A 15,470-nucleotide genomic window follows, 5' to 3' on the forward strand; every position below is an offset into this window, starting at 1 on the left:
GTGTCTGAGGTCGGATATCAACTCAGGTCTTGACTCCAGGGTTGGCGCTCTATCCACTGCACTACCTAGCTGCCTGTCACTTTTATCTTAGCTATTTTTTTTTCTTTTTTGGAGGGCAGTTGGGGTTGTGACTTGCCCAAGGTCACACAGCTAGTTTTTGTGTTACGTGTCTGAGGCCGGATTTGAATTCAGGTCCTCCTGACTTCAGGACCTGTGCTCTATTCACTGTGCCACCTAGCTGCCCCAGCTATTTTCTTTTGATACTAGTTTCCTTAACATTCAGTTGAGTGATATCTTGTTCTTAGAAGCCTATTTGGGATGAAAGAACATTAATTTGCTCTGTTTATGAACATATAATCAATGAGCATTTTATTAAATGGGCAGAGGGTGAATTCCTTTAGACAAGGGCAGGAATAAAGTAGTATTAATAATAGCATAAATATATAAATAACTATATAGTATAGCCATATAGTATTTATTTATTTTGCTTTTTTGGAGGGGGGAAGGCAGGGCAATTGGGATTAAGTGATTTGCCCAAGGCCACACAGCTAGTAAGTGTTAAGTTGTCTGAGTCTGGATTTGAACTCAGGTTCTTCTGACTCCAGGGCCTGTGTTCACTGAGCCACCTAGCTGCCCCCATATAGTATTTATTTATATAGTACTTTAAGGTTGGCAAAGAACTTTAGAAATATCTCATTTTATCCCCACAACAACTCTGGGAGGCAGATGCTATTTTTGACCCCCATTTTACAGATGAGGAAACTAAGAGAGAGAGGTTCAGTGATTACAGAGAGAGGTTAAGCCACACATTGATGTAGTGTCCAAGGATGGATTTACATTCCAGTCTCACTGATTTCAGCACCATTGAACCAGGTGCTATATGGGTCCAGCAATCTATCCACTGAGCCACCTGGCTGTCTCTAAGAAATGGGGAATGATACAGAGCACCTTTTCTAATGAGAACCATTTTCTTTTTGAGTCCTTATTAAACTTTCTCCACCCAAGTTTTTGACCAAGTGTTTACTTGCTTGCATCTTCCTAAATATTCCACAGAATACCACTGAATATTCCAGCTTCTTTATAGTTCATGATATTTAATAATGAAGTTGAATTACATATAGAAATCAAAGGAAGAAATAAGCACAGTATATGAAAATAAAAATGTGAGAGCAGATGATGTTACTGAAGTTGTTGCATTATTTTTATCTGGGCTCTTGATCTTGATTTTGACAGATGAAATGCTATTTTTACTAGTAGGAAATTCTTATACCAAGTATAACCTTTTAACCTCATTTCCTTGTCCTTCTTCTTGAGAGATAGACATCATTGCTTCTTTTTGTAGTATTCAGAAATGGTGGTCACAAATTCTCCCAGGACCTATGACAAGCTAACAGTTGTCCAAGGAGCTAATGCTGTATTTAAGACTAATTGATTTATGAGAGAAACAAGTTTGATTGAAATTTTGATTTTTAATTTTTATTTCCTATTATGTGATGCCCACACTGTTCTGACAAATCTGCCACCATGTTTTATTTGACACATAAACAAAAATGTGTGAATCATTGCAATTTCTTAGTATAGATGACATCTAATATGTCTATAGTTCGACTGAAACTCTGTGGTCAAGAAAACTCTTAATGTAATTCAATTCCAGAAGTCAATAATAATTGACATGCCACCAAGGCCATTAATGCAAATGCCTCTTAGGTCTTAAAAAGCATTTAAGAGGTCAAGGCAAGTGCCATTTGAAGCATGATTAATGGTAACTAATAAGGTTAATTTCACTTAGATTTTTATGCTCTTGTCATATCTGTAAATGTAAAGATTTTAAAGAAAATATAAAAAAAAGAATGTAGTTACTATTGATGGTGGTGGTGTTGAGAGCTCCTATAAGACTTTATTAAATTAGTAAAAAAGGTATTTACAGTCATTAAGAGCCAACATCTCTAAAGGGATTGGTTTTGGTATCAACATTTGCTAAAAAGTGGTTGGAATAGAAGCTACATTTCCCATTGCAATCATCTCACCCTGGAAAAGGATATGGAATGAATATCAGATCATGTAGATTGAGATAATTATAGTAATTAATGATATTAAAAATGAGTTCCTATATCCAAAGAATACTCAGGAAATATCATTAACTCTTTCAAAATGATTAGATTTCTGATCCAGGAAAAAGTGAGAAAGATAAAGATAAGTGGCTAGTATTCAACAAATGAAAGGGAAGAATAAAAGCTTTGATTGGAAGGAGGCCACAGGCAGGACCATGATGACAAGTATCCCACGCAGCGGTTTGGAAAAACGTGATCTTAAGGCCGCCATGTTGTGCAGGCGGAGGGTGGAGGCCAAAGGCCCTAAAGCTTCCTACTGTCATTTGTTCCAATCTTCATTATTGCCAAGTGGCCGTGTGTTCCGTGTTGCCTTGTTCTGTTGTTGGGTGTTTTTGCTCTCTGGGTAAGTCTAGTATTATCACAGCCATGAAACACCTTGCTTTTGTGGGTCACTCATTTCTTCAAAGAATTGTGACATTTGTTTTCCCCTTTTCATTTCATTTCACCTTCAGAACAATCCTATGGGTGTGACAGAGTTGGCATTGTTGTAATTTGACAGATGAATAAACTGAGACCGAAGGAAGATTGAATGAATTCCATAAAATTACACAAGTGTTCAGTGGTAGAAACAGGAATATGATGATTACCACCACCACCACCTATCAACCTATTTAATATTATGTAGTACTTTAAGGTTTGAGAAGAACTTTAAAAATATCTCATTTGATTCTCACAACAATCCTGGGAGGTGGATGCTGTCATTATCTACATTTTACAGATGAGCAAACAGGCAGATAGTGATTGTGACTTGCCCAGGGCCAAACAGCTAGAAAGTGTCTGAGGGTGAATTTGAATTCAGGTCTTCCTGACTCCAGGTCTAGCTCCACACCTTCTAGCTACCTCTAGAATAAAAATCTCCCGACTTCCAGCCTTGTTGTACTTTCCCCATTATAGCACATTGCCTTCCAAAAGTGGGAGGAAGGATACTATCCAGTGGCATCTTCTATAGAACTGGATATCATCATTCATGAACTTCACCAAATAATCAAATCTCAGAGTTAGAGATTGTTCAGTCCAACCTGCACCTTGACAAAAATGGCCACTCCCCGCCCCATAGTCCCAGCAAATTATTATCCATCCATCTTTTGCTTAAAGATCCTTTGTAAAAGAGTTCCCACTTTTTTGATCCCATTATTTTCTCTCTCTCTCTCTTTTTTTTTTTTTGCTTTTTTAGAGAGGGAAAGAAATGCAGGGCAATTGGGGTCTAGTGACTTGCCCAAGGTCACACGGCTAGAAAGTATTAAGTGTCTGAGGCTGGATTTGAACTCTGGTCCTCCTGACTCCAGGGCCAGTGCTCTCTATTCACTCTACCACCTAGCCACCCAATCCCATTATTTTCCAAGTGGATCCTTTCTACTTTTGTATAGCTCTAATTTTTCAGTATATTTTTCTTTCTATCAAGCCTAAATTTGCCATTTTGTGACTACCACCCATTGCTAGTAGTTCTACCCTTTGGGGCCAAGCAGAGCAAGTTTCACTCTTCATATGCATAGTATTTTGAAGACAGCTATCCTGTCTCCCTCCCTCTGCAGATTTCAAAGGGGCAGCTGGTGATGTAGTGGATAGAACACTGGGTCCAGAGGCAGGAAGTACCGAGTTCAAATGTAGCCTCAGACAATAATTAGGTCTATGCAAATCTTGACAAATCACTTAACCTCTATTTGCCTTAGTTTTCTCAGCTGTAAAATGGGGACAATAACAGCACCAACTTTGTGAGGATCAAATGAGGTAATTTTTGAATAAAAAAAGTGCATTGCGCATATAATTAGTAGGTGGCATACAGTAGGTGCTGTATAAGTGCTTATTCCCTCTTTGTTCTTCCTCCCCAAGATAAAATCCCCAATTTCTCCAATTGCTTTTCACATAACACTTCCTAAGGGTCATCCATCAATCAGTCTGTTGGCCTGTTTCTGGATAATCTCCAGATGACCAAGACCATTCCTATAATGTGACACCCAGAACCACAAACAAACCCATTCCAAACAGGGCAGAGGATTAGCTGGGCATCACCTCCCTAGCTCTGGACATGATTCTTCTTTTAATGTAATCTGAGATCTTATTAGTTTTTTGGGTTATCATGTTATGCCATTAATGCACTGTGAGCTTGCATAACACCAAGATCTCCAGGCATTTTTTTTTTTCACGCAAACTTTTGTCTGGCTTTGTCTGCTCCATCCTGCATTTGTAAAGTTGATTTTTTTAATTCAAATGTAAAACTTCACATTTTTCCCTACTCAATTTCATCTTGTTATGATTGTTGTGCTTTTGTCCTTCTGTCCATCGTGTCAAGAATATTACTTCGTATGTAGGAGGCACTAAACAAATGCTCGTCTAAATGAACTAAAGATTTTTGAAGCCTGATTCTAATATCCACTCTGTTAGCTATTGCTCCTAGTCACTAGTAAATAAGCATGCCATTTATATCTTTATCCTTCCCATGTCTCCCACAGTTTTTCTTCAACCTTTTGTTAATTATGGGATTGTTGAAAAACTAATAGTTCAATGCTACCAGACTTATGGGACCTATAGTCTCAGCTTTCTTCTAGTCTACCCTCATGTGTGTGTGTGTGGGGTTGTACAACCACCAGGTTGTACTAGCTTCCTCATGAGCTATTATTAGATTCTCTCTTCTTTTCTCCCTTTGTTTTTGGCATTTCATGGTTTGTCGGCTGTTAGAAGTAATACTACTACCTATCATAAGTTTGCTCTTGCAATGAGATTTGTGAGACCTAATGCAAGTCCTCAAAGTGCCCAAGAATCCCAGGCGTAGTGATGTAGTTTCTTAGCAAGTTTGTCTACCTCTAATATTTCTCTTGGGCAGGTAGTTGGTGCATTGGAATCAGGAAGACTCATCTTCTTCAGTTCAAAACTTGCCTTAGATGCTTATTAGCTATGTGACCCTGGCAAGTCACTGTGATAGTAATGGCAATTAAAGATTCCCCTGTATTGGCTTGGTTTTCAAATTGATTGTGTTAAAACCCAGAGTTTGTTAATCCCACCTGTGGGATGGGCTTGTTGATGTGAAAAGAAAGTCCTGAACTGGGAGGAGCTGGTGAGGTAGATTTGGACAGACACTAGAGAGAGGCGGAAGATCTTTTTGGAAGCAGCACCTCGTGGAGAGAGAGAGACTAAGAGAATTGCTGGTGGCCGCTTTGAATTGCCCTGGACTTTTGAGACCTGCCCCCTGAGCTGCCAAGGACTGAGGAGACATGGCTGTTTTGCTGGTACTTTGTCTGTCTGTTTTGATGTTGTTTTGCCAGATTTGTCCACTGGTGAAAGACAGTCCTTTTGTTGAAGAAGTCCTGGAACCTGGCATTTGGTTAAGAAGCCCTGAGACTGTCCTGCAGACAGAGAGTGAATACTGTCCACTGGTGAGGGACAGTACTGTTGTTGCAGGGGTCTGGAGACTGTCCTGCAGACAGAGTGAATACTGTCCACTGGTGAGGGACAGTGCTGTTGTTGCAGGGGTCTGGAGACTGTCCTGCAGACAGAGTGAATACTGTCCACTGGTGAGGGACAGTGCTGTTGTTGCAGGGGTCTGGGAGCCTTTCTGTTGGTTCAGAAGCCCTGAAGAAGGCTTTTCTTGTTGTATGTTTACAGAAATCCTGGGAGAGGGCTTTGCTAATGTGTTCAGGGGTTCTAGGACTGTTCTACAGACAGAGGATAAATTCATAAAGGGACTGGCAATGTATCTTGTGGCTTTGCTAAGCCTTGTCTCCCCAGGAACTAAGATTGCTGAGAACTTGCCTCGTGTCAAGATGAAGAAAAGACCTCCATTTGGGTATTAAGTGCTGTGTTTAAACTTGATGTAACTCTGGGGTAGATTCAATTGTGATCCAGGGGTGGGGAACTTTTGACCTTATGTTTGGAAACTAATCTCCATTTGAGAAGAGGGGCTTTGTGGTGGACTTAATTAAGGTATAGCCTAGGGGTGGAGAAGTATTTAGAACAGAGACTTTGTAATTGATTGAATGATTGGAAGATCCTGGGGTGGGGTAGTACTTGGAGATTATTTAATCACACTTAGTAAATGCTGTATTTGGAATGATGTCATGTTTTGATCTTCTCTGTTCTTGGTTTGTCACTAAATAAAATAGAGAGCACCTATGCTGGTATTTTGAACCTGGGAAGTTGCCTTCTTTTGGCATTACATTACAGTCACTTAACCCTGTTTGCCTCAGTTTCCTCATCTGTAAAATGAGCTGGAGAAGGAAATGACAAGCCACTCTAGTATCTTTGCCAAGAAAATCCCAAATGGGGTCACAAAGAGTTGGATAAAACTGAACAACAACAAATTTTTTTTCTTTGTCTTGGTCCTCCTGGCAAATTAATGTCTCTAAAAATCTAACTTTCATCATATCCCTTCCTCTTCTTAAAAAAAATTGAGATTATATCATCTACATTTCCCAATATATCTTACATGATATACAATATTTTACAGCCCTAGTATCCTACCTCTGCAATCCAGTGTCACTTCTTTCCCCCACAAAAAAACAAAAACAAACAAAAAAACCCCCTAAAACCCCCACTTATGGCTACTCATTACTTGGGGGCAGCTAGATGGTCAGTGGATAGAGTGCTGGACCTAGACTGAGGAAGACTCATCTTTCTGCATTCAAATCTGGCTTCAGACACTAGCTGTGTGACCCTGGGCAAATCATTTACACCTGTTTACCTCAGTTTCCTTATTTAAAATGAGTTGGAGAAGGAATGGTAAACCATTCCAGTATCTTTGTCAAGAAAACCCCAAGAAGGGGCACAAAAAGTTGGACACAACTGAAATAACTGAATAGCAATAACTCATTACTTATAGAATAAAATCAAGTCCTTAGCCCATAGGTTCCCAAAGTAGACAATACCACCCTGGAACAATGGGGGAGGCTAGGGAGGGCAGTAGTAACCTTGGGTGCAGTTAGGGGGCATCGAATAGAAATAAAGGGGCGATGGAAGCAGAAGGGAAGAAGAAAATTTTGAAAAACAATTTGTACACGTTTCATCTGTTGTGTAACAGAATTAAAAGTCATAGTAAGTCATGGAAGTTCAACATGCATTGTCAGGATTATGTGTGTGTAATGACTTGTTTAGAATATGATACTGTACAGTTACATGATGCAATGCTGCATCATCAAAATTTCAATGCAGGAAAACCCCCACAAATTTACAATAAATTATTAAATTTAAGATGTGTCGGGGCGGCCAGGTGGCACAGGGAATAGAGCACTGGCCCTGGAGTCTGGAGGACCTGAGTTCAAATGCGACCTCAGACACTTAACACTTACTAGCTGTGTGACCTTGGGCAAGTAACTTAACCCCAATTTCCCTGCCCTCCCTCTTCTAAAAAGCAAAAAAAAAATTGATGTGTCATTAAAAAAAATACATTTTACATTTTTTGAAATGGCACAAATTAAAAAAAAAAAACATTAAAGGGTTAAAGAAAGTAGATTTTCCAGAGGGGCAGTGAATAATTTTTTTTGAAAAGGGGGTGGTAGGCCAAATAAGTTTGGGACATTCTGCCTCAGTCTAACCTTCAATACTCTTTATAACATGGTCCCAGTTTACCTCTTCCTCTATTCCCCTTACATGGACTCTCTGTGCTTGTCAGACTTGTCTTTGCATTATTGATTGTACATACCTTATGAATTCCCATTTGAGCTAAGGTTATTCTCCCTATCTGGCATGCTCTTCATGTTGCTGGCACCTGATTTCCTACTGCTTCTCCAAGGACCAATTCTTGGCCTTTCTCCAGGAAGCCTTCCATGACCCACGCAGACCATAGTGACCTCTTCTGCTGAATTTCTGTAGTCCTTACTTTCTGTAATTCCCTTGGCAGTTATTATACACTACCATCTACTGTAATTCACATTTCTGTGTGTATGCTGTTTCTCTCTCCATCTGGATTTTAAGCTCCTGGAGGGCATGCGCTGTGACTTAAAATTTCGTTATATCCTCTTGACCACCAGTTAAACAGTATACATAGTAGGCATTGCATAAATATTTATTGAATTAGACTGAATCCGAAAAAAAAGAAAGATATTAAGGTGGAATGAAGGATAGGAGGAGGCAGCTAGATAGCTCAGTGGATAGAGCACTGATCCTGGAGTCAGGAAGATCTGAGTTCAGATCCAGCCTCAGATACTCACTACCTGTGTGATCTGGGGCAAGTCACTTAACCTCTGCCTTAGTCCACTGGAGAAGGAAATGGGCAACCACTCCAGTATCTTTGCCAAGAAAACCCTATTGACAGTATGGCCCACGGGGTCACAAAGAGTCAGACACAACTGAACAACAACAGTGAAGGATAGGGATAGCTTTTGGCATGCTTTTCCACAGTTGTTTTTCCTTGCTTAAAAGTGTCATATAAAGCTAATGCCTTCCAAAAAAAAAGTTATCCTATTTCCTCCCCTCTATATCAAGTACCAGTGCTTAATAAATAATCAACCTTCCACATCTGAACTGACTTTCCAGTCCCTGAAGGTGTAAAATGCCACATTTCCAGGTATTAATCTGTCTTGAAAACCCTATTCTTTAGCCATTGCTCTCCTTTTCACATGGAACCTGTGTATTTGTGAGCTCATAGTATTTGGTTCTTTGTTCTTTTGAGCTGTCTGGAAACCCTACTTATCTAAATCCTAAATCCCACTTATCTTTCAGGGCCCAGTGCAAAACCCACATCTTAAGGTCTTCTACTTCCTCAGCATACATGCAGATCGATCTAAGAGATTACTAAAGCTGAAATAGGACCTTCAAAGTTACCTAAAGCAAGAGTATACGGTGCCTTTTTTATGTCATGGAACCTTTTGGCAGTCTGATGATGCCTGTGGACCCCTTCTCAGAAGAATGTTTTTAAATAATTGAAGAAAATGCTAAATTTCAGTAAAAGGTTGAAAATCAACATGTAATTCCCTCCCTCCCCCGTCCAAGTTTACAAGCCCTTTGGAGTCTAGTCAACCTGGAGTCCAAGAGCACCAGGTTAAGAACCTTTGACTTAGATCACACCCTTATGGTAGAAATTAGGATCTGTCTCTGAACCACTAATTCAGATCATCTCTCTTATTTTACAGATTAGTATGATTCTGGTGGGCAGCTAAGGGGAACAGTGTATAGAGCACTGGGCTTAGAATCAGGAAGACATCTTCATGAGTTCAAATCTGGCCTCAGATACTTGTTAGCTATACGACCCTGGGCAAGTCACTTAACCCTGTTTGCCTCAGTTTCCTCATCCATAAAATTGGGATAATACTAGCACTTACCTCCCAGGGTTGTTGTAAGGATTAAATGAGAATCTAGCACTTTGCAAAATTTAAAGCACTATGTAAATGCTAGTTACTATTAGTAACTCATTTTCCAATTTTAATTAGCACCACAACTTAGCTTTTAATTGTCTTCTGATTTCCACATGTATTAGATCCCTTACTTTTAAAGTTAGGAAAGTATCTCTATTTCTACTGCATTTTCCACAATGCCTAGCCACAGTTCTGGGTATATTGCTAGTACTCAACAAATACTTCCTGATTGATTAGTTAACCCTGACAGCTTATCATTCCTTTCAAGACCAAATGGAATTATAAATTTTATTTTGACTTCATTTTATACTTTTTTGTTGTAGCAGTTTCTGCATTAGCAATCAATGAGGAGAATATCTGGTTGGGGGAAGGTTCTATTATAATTACTGTTATTTTTCAGTCAGGCTGGTTTCCTTCTCTCTGGCAGCTTTCAGGCTAGAAGCACTGTGAGCTTTATAAAGTACTGGCAGGTCTGACAAGGCTATTGTCAAAGTTTCTACCAAAATTAGTGGGTAGATGGCCGCCTAATCTTCACCATTACTTCTTGGCCTTTATTTGCTTTTCTTCTGACTTTCTGCCCTCCTAAAGTGAGGATGACTGATGCACTGACTGGGGTAGTTATTTCACCAAAGCACTGCTTGACATATAGGTTGTTATTTTATGATTTAACCTTTTTTATGATATGACCTTCATCTGGTGATGTGTTCACCCACGATGAAATTGCCTTTTTGTTGTTGTTTTGATTTATTTGATATCCTAGATAACTTCTATTAGTTGATTGGCAACACTTAATTGTCTGTTTAGAAGTTTAAAAAATCCAAGTATGTATCATTTAACTTTTAGGAAAAAAAATAACTTTTACCCTATCATTTTCCAGTGTCCCCTTGGAAGTTTTATGTATATTATGTTCCATGTATGACCTTGTCATTGTGGGTGATCTATAGCAAGTTTTGCACAATTCTTTCACAATGCATTTCTCACTAAAAATAAACATGTACAATTTTATATAAGTAGTTTCCCTATTAGTGCTGGATCACACAATGCCCTAATGCCACATGCCTCCTCCCTCTGAACCACTCCCTTCCACAGATGAGATATTCTGTACTGGATAGAATCTGACCTTATACTTATCAATCATTGCTCACCCTCTATTGTGATACAGTTTATGGGATACCAGAAGCTAGTTCATGGTCCTATCTCAAAAGTATTTGCAGTCCAATGTCCAACTCAGTCCATTCCTCAAACATACTAGTGTAGGGTCCAAGTGCTCAGCTGCAGTAACACCTATTCTCTCTGTTCTAAGTCAGATCCCAAATTCATTAACAAACCTTCCAAGCACTATACTACATTAATTTTGCTCTGATCACTCTTTTCTTTCTTTTCCTCTTTTTGACACTCTATTGCTAACTCTCTCTAATTCTTCTTTACCACAAATTGAAAAATGAAACAAAATCCTTATAAACAAATATGTGTAGTCAAGCAGAACAAGTTCTCCATTGTTCATATTTATGTCTCATTGTGCACCTTGAATCTATTGCCTCTTTTTTAGGAGGTGAGCAGCATGCTTCACCATTTTATCTTCTGGAATCATAATTGACCACTGCATTGAACACAGTTCTTCAGTCTTTTGAAATTGTTCTTTTTTTTCATTTTTCAAATGCTTTATTAATTTCTGATTTACATCATTAATTTCTGACAGATTTTGAGTTACAAATTTTCTCCCCGTTTTTCCCCTATCCACCACTCCAGAATAGCGGTCCCACAGGATATCGCCTCCTCCAATCTGCTCTCTCCCATATCTTCTTCCATACCCCCTTAGACTTTTCCAGTGGGGAATGGTGGATCTCTATGCCCCAATGACTGTATATCTTCTTTCCCAATTACATGTAAGATAGTATTAATAATAGTATATATGTATATATAATTTTAAACATTTGATTTTAAAACTTTGAATTCCAGATTCATTCCCTTCCTCCCTTGTCACCCATCCTTACTGGGAAGATAAGCAGTTCAGTATAGATTGTACATGTGTAGCTAATGCAAAACATTAACATAGTAGATATATTGTAAAAGACTGACTATATTTCCCTCCGTCCTATCCCACCACCCTATTCTATTCTCTACTTTGATCCCATCCCTTTTCAAAAGTGAGTGCTTCCAACTTTCCTTAACACCAGCCTGCCCTCCCTTCCATCATCCCCCCTCTCATCCCCTTCCACCTACTCTCCTGTAGGGTGACATACCCTATTTAGTGTGTATTTCATTCTCTCCCCAAGTCAAATTCAGTGAGAATAAAGTTGACCCATTCCCTTTTGCCTTCCTATTCTTCCCCTCCATTGTAACCATTTTCCTTTGCCTCTTCTATATGAGATAGAAGACCCCATTCTGTCTCTCTCCATCTCCTGTCATTATATTCCTCTCTCACCTCTTAATTTCACTTTTAAGTATCATCCCTTCCTGTTAAATTGGTCCTGTGCCCTGTATCTATGTATACCTGTAAGCATATATACACACATTAACACATGTATTCATATGCCCGTATTCCCTCCAATACACATACACACACACATATTTCTATTCCCTTCAACTATTTTCATACTGAGAAAAGTTTCATCAGTTACAATTATCGTTTTTCCATGTAGGAATGTCAATAGTTCAACTTTGATCAATGGCTTATGATTTCTTTTCCCTGTTTACCTTCTTAAGCTTCTCTTGCTTCTTGTATCTGTATGTCAAATTTTTTATTCAACTCTGGTTTTTTCAGCAAGAATGCTTGAAAGTCCTCTATTCCACTGAATGACCATATTTTCCCCTGAAACATGATACTCAGTTTTGCTGGGTAGGTGATTCTTGGTTTTAATCCCAGCTCCTTTGACCTCCGGAATATCATATTCCAAGCCTTTCGATCCCTCAGTGTAGAAGCTGCCAGATCCTGGGTTATCCTGATTGTGTTTCCACAATATTCAAATTTGTTTCTTCCTGGCTGCTCATAATATTCTCTCCTTGATCTGGGAATCCTGTAACCTGGCTATAATATTCCTAGGAGTTTTCTTTTTGGGATCTTTTTCAGGGGATGATTGGTGGATTCTTTCAACCTCTATTTTGCCTTCTGGTTCTAAAACATGAGGGTATTTTTCCTTAAGAATTTCTTGGAGGATGATTTCTAGGTTCTTCCCCAGATCATGGCTTTCAGGGAGTCCAATAATTTTAACATTATCTCTCCTGGATCTAATTTCCAGGTCAGTGGTTTTTCCCATGAGATATTTCACATTGCCTTCTATTCTTTCATTTGTTTGGATCTGTTTAACAGCATCTTGATTTCTCATAAAGTCATTAGCTTCCATTTGCTCCAGCCTAATTCTGAATCAATGATTCTCCTCATTGAGCTTTTGAGATTCCTTTTCCATCTGGCAAATTCGGTTTTTTAAGGCATTCTTCTCCTCATTGCCTTTTTGAGCCTCTTTTGCCATTTGAGTTAGTCTGTTTTTTAAGGTGTGATTTTCCTCAGTCAGGCTGTTGACTCTCATCTTGTAATTTTCTTGCATCCTTCTCATTTCTCTTTCCAATTTTTCCTCCACTTCTCTTATCTGCTGCTTAAGGTCCTCTATGGCCTGTAACCAGCTCATATTTTCCTTTGAATCTTTTGGTGCAGAAGTTCTGACTTCACTGTCTTCCTCCTCTTCCATGCTTTGCTCCTTTTTGTCCCCAAAATTGGAGTCTAATATTGGAATCTTCTGTCTGCTTTGTTTCCTTTGCCTGGTCATGTAGCCCCTCAGTCACTTGACCCCTGGGCTTTTTGCCACAGTAGGACTCTGCCACCAGACAGGGGAGCTTTCTTCCCAAACGCTGGGAAAAGGTATTAGTTGGGTGCCCTCTCTGAGGTCTCCACATGCTCTGGCAAGCTGCACACACACCCCAGGACCTCCACCCTAGACTGCAATCCAGATCCAAGCAGGTTAAAGCAAGAGCGATTACCTCTCAGACTGGTGCTTGGTCCCCCTACTATGCAGGCCAGGAGCTGAAGCTTCCACGTGGCACTGGCTGGCTGTGCCGGAATCTCAGCAGCTTCTTGCCCTGGGGGCAAAAGCCACACACTCCCACTTACTGGGTCCCAAAGTCCAGACTGCACTGACCTCTCACTTTGTCCTTCCCATCTATGTGTTGATAAGTCTGGAAATGGCCACAGCTGCTGCTGATCTGGAGTCCCTCCAGCTGGTGGCTGGTCAGGCCCGCCCTGGGGCTAAATCCTTGGTGTGGGGCTGGGCTCTGCTCCCAGAGTGCTGTGCTGGCCGATTCCTGCTGGCCTGCTGGGCTGTCCTCAGCGGGAGGTTAGCTTCTCTGTGTCATTTTGTGGCTTCTGCAGCTCCAAAGTTTGCTCAGAGTCCCCTTTTTACATGGATTGGGGAAGGTGGAAGCTGGAGCCATGGGGAGGTCCTGCTTCTACTCCGCCATCTTGACTCTGCCCCGACCCTTGGGCTTTTTGCCACAGTAGGACTCTGCTACCAGACAGGGGAGCTTTCATCCCAAACACTGGGGTTTTCTCAACTGTCGGAGGGATTAGTTGGATGCTCTTTCTGAGGCCTCCACACGCTCTGGCAAACTGGTCACACACCCCAGGAACTCCAACCTCTACCGCAATCCAGATCCAAGCAGGTTAACGCAAGAGCGATTACCCCTCAGACTGGTTGCTTGATCCCCCTACACTCTGCTGAATTCTAATTGATCATTGCATTGAACACAGTTCTTAAGTCTTTTGAAATTGTTCTTTACAAAATTGTTATTCTATAAGTTTTTCTCTGAGTTCCCACTTCACTCTGTGAAGTTATATGAATTTTTCTCCAGGTTCCTTTTACTCCACTGTGTATATACTTCACCAATATACTGTAACTTCTTGCCCCTAAAATATTAATCTGGAGTTGTAATTATCCCTGAAATGATGGAAGGTAATGAAGAACTCTTTCTCTGTGATATATAGCTATACCTTTCTCTTCTACTTTCCACTTAAAAGCATCCTAAGACCTGACCATTATCTTTACAGGATTCTGATAAAACCTCCTAATTATATTAATAACCAATATTTTTTATAAGCTATAAATTTTTCTGGAGGAATACAAATGACTAAAATGGGTTTGATGAGTTGCTAGTTGTTTTTTGGTTGAAAAAGAGATTAATTTTATTGACTTAATGACATTGATGAATTGATTATCTGTCAATTTTATGTAGCTACATCCTCATTACTATGAATAATTACCTAGCTGTATTTTAACCTCATGAAAAGGCTTTCATGTTTCTTTATACTTAGTCAAAAAAGGAAAATAGTTACTTACATAGTTTTATATAGAAGAAGTATGCTCAAATCATTATTTAAAGACTTCTGTCACAAAGATTTGCTCAACTTCTCTGATTTCCTTTAATTCTTTTTTATTCTTGGATAATTTTTCACTTAGACCCTGGACTCTGATCTTTAAAGACATGATGTTCCTTTAAAGTAGAGAGTAAAGACCAACCAAATCTTGACACATTTTTCTTCGGGTAGGAGTGGGGCAAGTACACAGCAGATCTGAATTATCTAAGCACTCTTAATTCCAACTCAAGTTGAATAGAATGGTAATAACTAGGATTGAGCCAGTACAAGAAAAGGCTATGAATATTGATATTAGTACATGTAGGAAGATTAACAATAGCATTTTATGATTCTTTTTGCTTCACTTTCAATAAGACAGATATCTAGTGATGGAAAAAGTGTCAGTCTATCCTTTGTTTGCTTGGAAGCTTGAAAAATAAGGGCCTTGGAAAATTTATCCCCTTTTAACACTTTTCTTCCCTGGGTCTGAGATTACATATAGAATACTTAAGTTAAACTTCTGCTCTCTTTATGTGCATACTTAGACCCTGAAACATAGACCATTTATTATTATGGGTCAAGACCCTGTAAAAATTAATGAGATGTGGTAGAGTAGTGCTCTTGGGAATGATGAACTTGATGGTTTCTGGGTTTGGTTTGAGACAATAGCCCATGCTGCTGGCAGGGGGAGTCATCGACCTGACTCAAGGAAAGAAAGTAAAATTCCTGGAG

Source organism: Petaurus breviceps, unplaced genomic scaffold (genome assembly GCF_028583685.1).
Source record: "Petaurus breviceps papuanus isolate PSGF00001 unplaced genomic scaffold, PetGlider_PUasm1.0 91133, whole genome shotgun sequence".
Taxonomy (NCBI): domain Eukaryota; kingdom Metazoa; phylum Chordata; class Mammalia; order Diprotodontia; family Petauridae; genus Petaurus; species Petaurus breviceps.